Source organism: Chiloscyllium punctatum, chromosome 1 (genome assembly GCF_047496795.1).
Source record: "Chiloscyllium punctatum isolate Juve2018m chromosome 1, sChiPun1.3, whole genome shotgun sequence".
Lineage (NCBI taxonomy): Eukaryota > Metazoa > Chordata > Chondrichthyes > Orectolobiformes > Hemiscylliidae > Chiloscyllium > Chiloscyllium punctatum.
The window spans coordinates 28,518,980-28,528,400 of NC_092739.1; the positions used below are offsets into that span (position 1 = coordinate 28,518,980).

General features: G+C 41.5%; 1 long non-coding RNA gene across 1 annotated transcript in view; it reads left to right on the forward strand.

The window, feature by feature from the left end:
- LOC140482171 (uncharacterized) overlaps positions 1-9,003 on the forward strand; it is a 72,311-nt gene extending 63,308 nt beyond the window's left edge. Inside the window, exon 4 of the long non-coding RNA XR_011961679.1 lies at positions 8,600-9,003. This is a non-coding gene — a long non-coding RNA (uncharacterized lncRNA). The remainder of the gene's footprint in view (positions 1-8,599) is intronic.
- The last annotated feature ends 418 nt before the right edge of the window (positions 9,004-9,421 follow it).

Consider the following 9,421-nt stretch of genomic DNA (forward strand, 5'->3'; position numbering starts at 1 on the left):
GTAAGTTAGCTCGCTGAGCTGGAAGATTTGTTTTCAGACTTTTCATCACCATACTAGGTAACACCATCAGTGAGAGTGTCTGGTGAAGTGCTGGTGGTATGTCCCACCTCTCTATTTATAGGTCTTGGTTTCTTGAGATGGGTGATATCATTTCCAGTTCTTTTTTTTTAAAGGAGGTAGATGAGATCTAAATCGTTGTGTTTATTGATTGAGTTCTGGTTAGAATGCCATGCCTCTAAGAATTCACATGCATGAGTTTGTTTTGCCTGTCCTAAGATGTGTGTGTTGTCCGAGTCAAAGTGGTCTTGTCTATATGTATGGCAACTAGTGATAGTGGGTTGTGTCTTTTGGTGGTTAGTTGGTGTTCATTTATCCTGGTGACGCATTTCCTGCTTGTTTGCCTGATGTAGTGTTTTTTACAGTACTTGCAAGGTATCTTGTAAATGACATTAGATTTGCTGGTAGCATCCTTTAGTTTCATTTGTTACATGAGAATGCTTAGAAGCATGACATTCTAACCAGAACTCCATCAATTTAGATCCTATCTATCTTCCCTTGAAAAACACAACCGGAAATGACATCACCCACCTTAAGAAACTAAGACCTATAAATAGAAAGACAGGACATACCACCAGCACTTCACTGGAGACTCTCACTGGTGATGTTATCTAGTACGGTGACGAATGTCTGAAAACCAATCTTCCAGTTCAGTGAGCTAACTGACAGACTTATCGTCAACCTGAGCTACAAATTTTCTCAAAAATCACGAATACAGTACATGAGTTAGAGGAAGGAACAGAAGCATAGTTATCAAATCTGCTGACAATACAAAGAAAGGTAGAAAAGTAAATTGTATGGCAAATATAAGGAAGCCACAAAAATAAATAGATAGGTTACATGATTGGGCAAGAAAATATGACACACAAAGTATAATGTACAAAAATATGAAATTACCCATTTTGGGCGGGGGAACAGAGAAGAAGCATATTATTTAAGTGAGAGATTGCAAACCTCTGAGATGCAGAATTGGGTGCCCTAACTCATGCATCATAAAAAGGTGACGTATGCATTCAGCAAATAGTTAAAAATGCTGATTGATGCTATCACTTATCACAAGGGGAATTGAATAGAAAAGTAAGGAGTTTAATCTATAAGTTATACAGGACATTGGTAAGACCTCATTTGGAGTATTGTGCACAGTACTCATCGCTTTATTTCAGGATGATGTAAATATGCAGGAGGTGGATCAGAGAGGATTTCTGATGAAGGGCTTATGCCCAAAATATTGATTCTCCTGCTCCTCGGATGCCACCTGACCTGCTTTGCTTTACCAGTGCCACACTTTTCGACTCTGATCTCCAGCATCTGCAGTCCTCGCTTTCTCTGAATGCTTGGAATGGATAAGTTGTCTAAAGAATGTTGGACAGGCTTGTATATGCTGGAAATAAAAAGAGAACTTAAGTGAATCAAGAACGAATAAGATCATGACGGGTCTTGATAGGGCACATGTGGGTAGAATGGTTTCTCTAATGGGAGAATCTAGAACTGGGGAGAGAGGGGTCACTACTTAAGAATCAGGGGTCACCTGATTTGAAACAGAGATGAGGCAGTTTTTTTTCTCGAAATCACAATACTTCGGAACTCTCTTCCTGAAAAGGCAGTGGAAGCAGAGTCCTTGAATATTTTTAAGGTAGAGGTGGATAGATTCTAATTAAGCAAAGAGGTGAAAAATTATCAGGATTGGGGGAATGTAGACTTGAGGTTACAATCAGATCTTATAAATACCAGAGCAGGGCTGAGGGGTTAACAGAATTACCTCCTGTTGCTCCTGATGTTTATGTTCACTAATTGTTCATAAGTTGACACTGGTAATTGTGCAAAGTTTACAGCTCATCCTTTCCAGCATGCAGGTGGCAACGAACATTGTTTGAGCAATTGTGGACTGAACCATTATTCAAGGATGATTGCTTGTTGTTGGAGTTTCTATTATAGCATAATCAGCAGATACCCAATACAGTTCAGAAGTAGATGCTGTTATATAAGGTCACTTTGCTATTCTGGACACAAAGGGACTTCCAGGCTCTCACAGCAATCTATTGTCCAACAAATCATAAGAATTGCCTAGGCACCTGGTCAGTAGGTATGATAGGGCTCCATTTGAACCTCTAGTGTTCTCGAAGAAAGAGAATACTGATACTTGTACATCATGCCACTCTGCTGGTGTTGTTTGCTGTTGCCTATCAGTCAGCCAGGTAAAAACCTCCTCTCATTTATCGTTCCACCCTTCAGGCACTCTGCCTGTATTCCTGATGAAAGGCTTTTGCCCGAAATGTCGATTTTACTGCTCCTCAGATGCTGCCTGAACTGCTTTGCTTTTCCAGCACCACTCTAATCTAAACTATCAGTCAGCCAGCCTTGACTGCTGCCATTCATATCAAGATGGTACCGTTCAAAGCCTGACCCTCAAGGCACAGAGAAATTTGCTGTTGCCCTGAACGGCTATATGTGGTGCCATCTGATCAAAGTCAGCAGCCTTCTGTCAGCCATGCTGCAGCCAGCTGGGCAGCATTGAGTAAGAGTACTGCAACAAGCAAAAGGCCCAGGCAGTAGGGGAAAGCAGAATGGTGATCTGTTAACTCCTGTGAACATTATGACATGATTGCATTTGCAAATTCATTTTTGAATGTTTCTTTTGTGATGCCTTTATTTTCCCATTTGGGGCAAACAAGTGATGTGATAGTGGCAGAAGAAGGGGAATGGTCATTTATGGTCGTAGTTGTTGGATGACTTCTACACAGACAATGAGGCTGTCAAGGTTGCCTTTCCCTTCGTCTTTCTCTTCTTCTTCCTTCTTCCTTCTCCTCCTCCTCCTCTTCCTTCTCCTCCTTCATTTCATCTCATTCCCATCTAAATCGTGGTAAGTTCTGTCTCACATGACAGTGAGGTTGTACTGCACACAACTAGCTACCACAGTGAGTCCTAACAGCTGCTTACCAGCTCCTTCTGAGCAGCTCTGGCAGTGGAAAAGCATCAACACACCACCCATCTGCTCCATCATATTTTGTGTATCAGCATGGCTTCCTTTGAATGCAAATGATATACATGTTGCTCACATGAGTCACCAGCCATATTGGCAGTGAATTTGGTTCAACTTGCTGTGATCACTTAAATGTAACTGATTCAGAAGACTGACAGTGAATGAAGACATTATGATCGCTTCCAGAATAAGATGCAATTTAGAATGCAGAAGGATATGCCAGAAACAATACCTAAAAATGAGGCATCACTCTAGTGTACAGGACTACAGGCAAACCAAACACCATGCAATACATAGGGCAAAGCAATCACACAGGTCAGATCCAAGCTCTATATCCAGACATGAATCATAGTCAAAAATTAAACAATTAACTGTGAGTACCCCATTCCCCATGATTGACAGGATCCTCAGCTATGGTCTGACCCATCTCCCACACTTCTGCCCTCACACCTTCTCTTGCCTTCCACAACAACGATAGGGTCCCTTTAGTCCTCAGTTATTACCGGCTTCTGCATTTAAAGGATAGTAAGCTGTCATTTCTGACACCTCCAGCTGAATGCAATGACTAGATATGCATTTTCCTCCCTTCTTTGTCAGCATTCTGCAGGGACCAACACTCCATTTACACTCATCTTCAAAGACCCCTCCCACCTTGGTAATGCTCTCTTTCAACCTCTTCCATCAGGCAGAAGATACAGGAGCTTGAACACATGCGCCAGTAGGTTAAAGAACAGGTACTTCCCCACTGTTATTAGACTGCTGAATGGACCTCTATAACTTAAAATAATGTTGAGCTTGTTAATGTTGATCTTGCATCACACACCTCCTGTGCAGTGTAACCTGTATGCTTTGCTCTGTTTAAGCACCCTATGATCTGTATTTCTTTGCTTACTCTGATCTGCCTGCACTTCTCGCAAACAAAGCTTTTCACTGTACTTAGGTACACATGCCAATAAATCAAATTAAACCAAATCAAATCAGTATACCCTGGTCCACTCCTCCTTCACTCACAATCCCTTTCCACTTTCCACAGCACATTCCTGTGCAAATGCAGAATGTGTAATACCTGTCTGTTTACCTCCTCCCTCCTCACGATTCAAGGCCTCAGATACACCTTCTAAGTGAAGCAGTGATCCACCTGCACTTGACTCAAACCAGTTGACTGTATTCACTGCTCACAATGTGCTCTCCTCTACATCGGCGAGATGACACGCTGAATGGAAGACTGCTTTGCAGAACACCTACATTCTATGCAAAAATGACCCTGAGCTTCCAGCTGCCTGCCACTTCATCATGCCGTCGTGTTCCCATACCGACATTTTTGTCTCAGTCCTGCTGCAATGAGCCAGTTAGCCCCAGTGCAAGCTCGAAGCATCTCATTTGCCACCTGGGGACCCTGCAGCCCAGGACTCAACATCAAGTTCAATAAGTGTAAAACCTGATTCTTTTCTTCTATGTATTTAATCCATGCCCACACTCTGATCCTGTTATGACATAGGTTGTTTTCAGCACAGAAGTAAAAACCCGTTCTCTCCTCCTCTCAGCTCTAATTATCAGTCATTCAGGTTCGCTTCTTCCTGGCTTACTATTAATAATCCCCTCAATTCCTACCCCCTTCATATTTCCCTCTCTCTTAGACCTCCATCTCCACCTATCCACTCATCCCTCCCAATTTCTCCCTCAAACTTTGTCTTCATCATAAGTATCACATCTTCCTAGCCACTATCAGTCACTGGATTCAAAACATTAACTCTGCTTTCTCCTCACAGATGCTGCCAGACCTGTTCAATTTCAGAGCAATTCCTGTTTTTGTAACAGGAGGATGTGGCTTTATAATATCTCCGCTGGGGAACTTCAATGTCCATCATCACTACTACTGACCAAGACGGCTGAGTCCTAAAGGACTTAGCTGCTAGATTGGGTCTGCAGCAGGCAAAAACATATTAGACCTCATCCTTAACAATTTGCCAGCTGCAGATGGATCTGTCCATGGCAGTAGTGGTAAGAGTGGCCACCACATATTCCATGTCCATGTTCCATGAGGATCCCCTCCAATGTGTGGTGTGGCACTACCATTTTGCTAAAAATCTGATAGAATTCAAACAGATTTAACTACTCTGAACAGAGATTCCATGAGATGTTGTGGGCCATCGGTAGTAGCAGAACTTCATTTCAATACAACCTACAATCTACAACCTCATGGCCTAGCATATCCCTCTTTCAAAGAACAAAGAAGAATAGTACATCACAGGAACAGGCCCTTCGGCCCACCAAACCTGTGCCTTTCTCAACTAAAAACCTTTTGCTTCTATGCAGCCCACACCTCTCTGTTCCTTGCTAATTCATAAATCTGTCAAAATGCCGATTAAATGGTGCTATTGTATCTGCCTTCACTACCTCCTGTGGAAGCACATTTCAGGAACTTACCATCCTCTGTGTAAAAGATTTGCCTCTCACATCTTCTTTAAACTTATTCACTATTACCTTAAACCTCTGTTCCTTAGTAATTGACATTTCCACCCTGGGAAAATGACTCTGACTATCCATTCATGTCTTTCTTAACTTTGTAAGCTTTGGTGGGCGGCACGGTGGCACAGTGGTTAGCACTGCTGCCTCGCAGCGCCAAAGACCTGGGTTCAATTCCTACCTCAGGCGACTCTCTGTGTGGAGTTTGCACATTCTCCCCGTGTCTGTGTGGGTTTCCTCTGGGTGCACCGGTTTCCTCCCACAATCCAAAAATGCGCAGGTCAGGTGAATTGGCCATACTAAATTGCCCATAGTGTTAGGTGAAGGGGTAAATGTAGGAGAATGGGTCTGGGTGGGTTATGCTTCTGCGGGTCGGTGTGGACTTGTTGGGCCGAAAGGTCTGTTTCCACACTGTAGGGAATCTAATCTAAGCTTCTATCGCCCTTCCTCCTTCAATGTTCAAGTGAAAATAAACCAAGCTTGTTCATTCTCTCCTGATATCAGATACTCTCAAAACCAGGCAACATTCTGGTAAACCATTTCTGTACCCTTTCCAAAGCCTCCACATCTTTCTGGTAGTGTGGCAACCAGAACTGTATGTAATTCTACCGCTACCATTAAGGCAAGGTGCAATGGAGAGTGCAGGAGAGAATGTCAGGAGCAGCACTAGGCAAACCTAAAAATGAGATGTCAACCTGCAATCTGCAGGTACAAAACAATCTGCAAGTGACACATAGAACTAAGTGATTCCAAAAGCAACAGATCAGATCTACACTTTGCAGTCCTGCTACATCCAGTCTGGAATGTGGACAATTAGATAAATATGGGGGAGCTCAGGACATCAGTGAAAAAGCAAAAGCTGACCAACAATTTTCAGCCATAAGTGCCGATTGGATGATCCATCTTGACCTCCTCCTGTGACCCAGCAACACAGATGCCAGGCTTCAGTCAATTTGATTCTCTCTGCATGACACTAAGATAGAGCTGAAGGTACTGGATTCTGCAAAGGGATTCTGCAAGGGGCCCTGGCATCATTCCAACAATAATGCTGAAGACTTATTGGCTCTCAGTCATCATTAGAATGATGAAAGAGATTATCACAGTGATACCAAGTTGTACTTGAAAAGGAACAACTTAATGATCAGTTCGAGTTCTGACAGGACCACTCAGCTCCTGACGTCATGAAAAACCTTGGTTCAAAAATGGACAAAAGAGCTGAAATGCAAGGTGAGTCAAGGAAGTTTGACATCAAGGCTGTATTTGACTGAGTGTGGCATTAACCTAACAAACTAGAGTCAATGGGAATCAGGGAACTCTCCCCATTGCTTGGGCTTATACATGGCACAAAAGAAGATGATGATGATTGTTGGCCATCAGCCATCTCAGGCCTTTACCATCACTACAAGAGTTCCTGAGAGCTGTGTCCTAGGCTGTTTTCAGCTGCTTCATCAATGACTTTCCCCTCATCATATGGTCAGAAGTGGGGATATTTGCTGATGGTTGCACAATGTTCAACATCATTTGCAATTCCTCAGACACTGAAGCAACGAGAGTCCATGTACAACAACGCCTGGACAATATCCATGCTTGGGCAGACAGCTAGAAAGTAACATTCCTGTGCTGGCTACAAGCCCATGAATAAGAATTAATTTAGTCTTTGCATAAAATAATGTAGCTTTTAAAAGGTATATTAACCTTGGGACCGATAATGATCTTCTGGTCCATTTTACCAATTGACATTGACAAAAAAAAACAACCTAGCAGCAGTTAGTGACTGAGCTTCTCCTTAAACTGAGCAATCAGTCTTAAGACTTTTTGTGCTATCAACCATCAATGCAAACAAGCTTTGTCTATCTCACACAAACCTCTGTAACTTCTGAACATGTAGAGCATCAATCTTTCTTATGCAAATGGCAAAATCTTAGACCACACTTATACCAAATTTTCATACATTTATTATCATATGGGGATTCATATATTTTTAAATCATTATATCGTACCATCAAGTGCTAATTACAATTTTCAGCAAAGGTAAAATCTCCAATGTCTGCTGGATAAACTCCCAATCAAATATTATTGCTTTCTGCAGCAAAATGTACAATTTTGAGTACAAAAGATGCATTTCCATTAACTCTATACACAACAAACCTCCTGTGGCACTTCTCTGAATAATTCAAGGAGTCCCCTTTAATTAGAATAAACACAGTAATATTAAGTCACCATGTTCCTACCCCCTCATTTCACAGAGAGAGAGAGAGAGAGAGACGACTGACTTAACCTGAGAGTCAGCATGCCTCAGGCAAGGGGAGAGATTGAGAAAGAGATTCTTTCATGGTAACCTCAGCATTAATTAAATTCACACAATTGGCATCATTCTGCATTGCAAACCTGCCATCCAGCTAACTCAGCTAACTGATCTGTTTCCCTTCAAATCCATGTATCTGATACTTGCAAATATAGCATCATATTCAGTTGTAAGCTTTGTGTGCTAGAAATTTTATGTAAGTCATTTAAACATGGCTTCACTGTGCCTTAAAAAAAAGGCTGTGCATTTTTCAAATTCAGATGATTGACAGTCAGTAATGCTGAATCCTAAGAAGGCAAGGGTATCCACACGCTTTCAGTGATATCTGAATGAGCTGTCAGTGAAATCAGTGCTGAGTGCTGAAGTGAAAATGTCATGAAAGCTAATGGATAGGTGCTCCAAATGACTACTCTACACTACTGCAGGGTGATTATGGAAAAATTCCTGTTCTTATCAAGGGTTAACATCATGTTCACTTTCATTAGATGTGCTTTGTAAATCTCAGTTACCTTCAGTTTGTTTTAAAATAGAGTATGGACAGAATTAATCATTTGGACTCAGCCAGACACCATACACCTTACAGACTTTGCAGATGAGGACAAATATTGAGCAGTATATGCAGATTCTCCTGTTGCTCTCAAGTTGATTGATATATCACTGCTGTAACCAATACTCCTGTGAGGGTGTTCTTGCTTACTGTTGAATTTAGTTCTTATTAAAAACAGGATACCCAATCCATTGAATAAATAATTTGGAGTCCATTCTTAAAGCTTTTGTTTGTTCATTTTCAGCTTGGTAAGGCTTACAGTTTAGCTCAGAATTTGTGGGTATCCAGTTGGAGTGGCTAAGAGATGCTCAGTGACAAGCTTAAACCTGACACAGGATTAATTGGCTTGACCAGCTGACCTTGATGGCTCCCTGTGATTGGAAGGCTCAGCTGTGGCAGTGTTTTCTTTACATGTTTTGTGACTGAAGGTTTTATCAACACCATGAGATGAGCACTTTCTGAACCTGCACTGATGAGAATTCTGCTAATCAGCCAAGGATTATCTGCAGCTCAAGCTATACAGCTTCTAATTCCTCTTTCATGAATGGAGTTAAAGGACTGAAAACAGAGCCGCGTGCTGTGCAGTACAAACAAGAACTGAGTGGCTCCAGCATCACTTTATTAGCTCTGCTCTGTTCTTGTGATGGAGTTGTGTAATTAAACTTTAGCATAAAACACGTGGAAAACATATTAAATTAAAAAGCAATGACTTTTACAGCATGATTTTGTCAGTGTGTGTCTCCCAATGCTGCATGCAACTGTATACTTTAAACAAAAGAATGCTATTCCCTGTAAAGTGTGAGGCAGAAGCTAGATCATGTATAGGTCTCCAACAAAGCACAAGATTTTGGTTTTATTTCACTGCCAGATCTGAGAACTAAATTTATTCCATTAAATAATATAACTACCTTAACTGGAGACATTTCAAGCTTAAACTTCAATTAACATCATTGGCTTCAAACCTTTAGGCTTTTGGGTTTCTTGAGGTTGTGAGTGTATAGATCAGCTATTATTAAACCATGTACTTGGTGAGGGGGTGGTGGAAGGAATGTCTACTGTTTTTAAA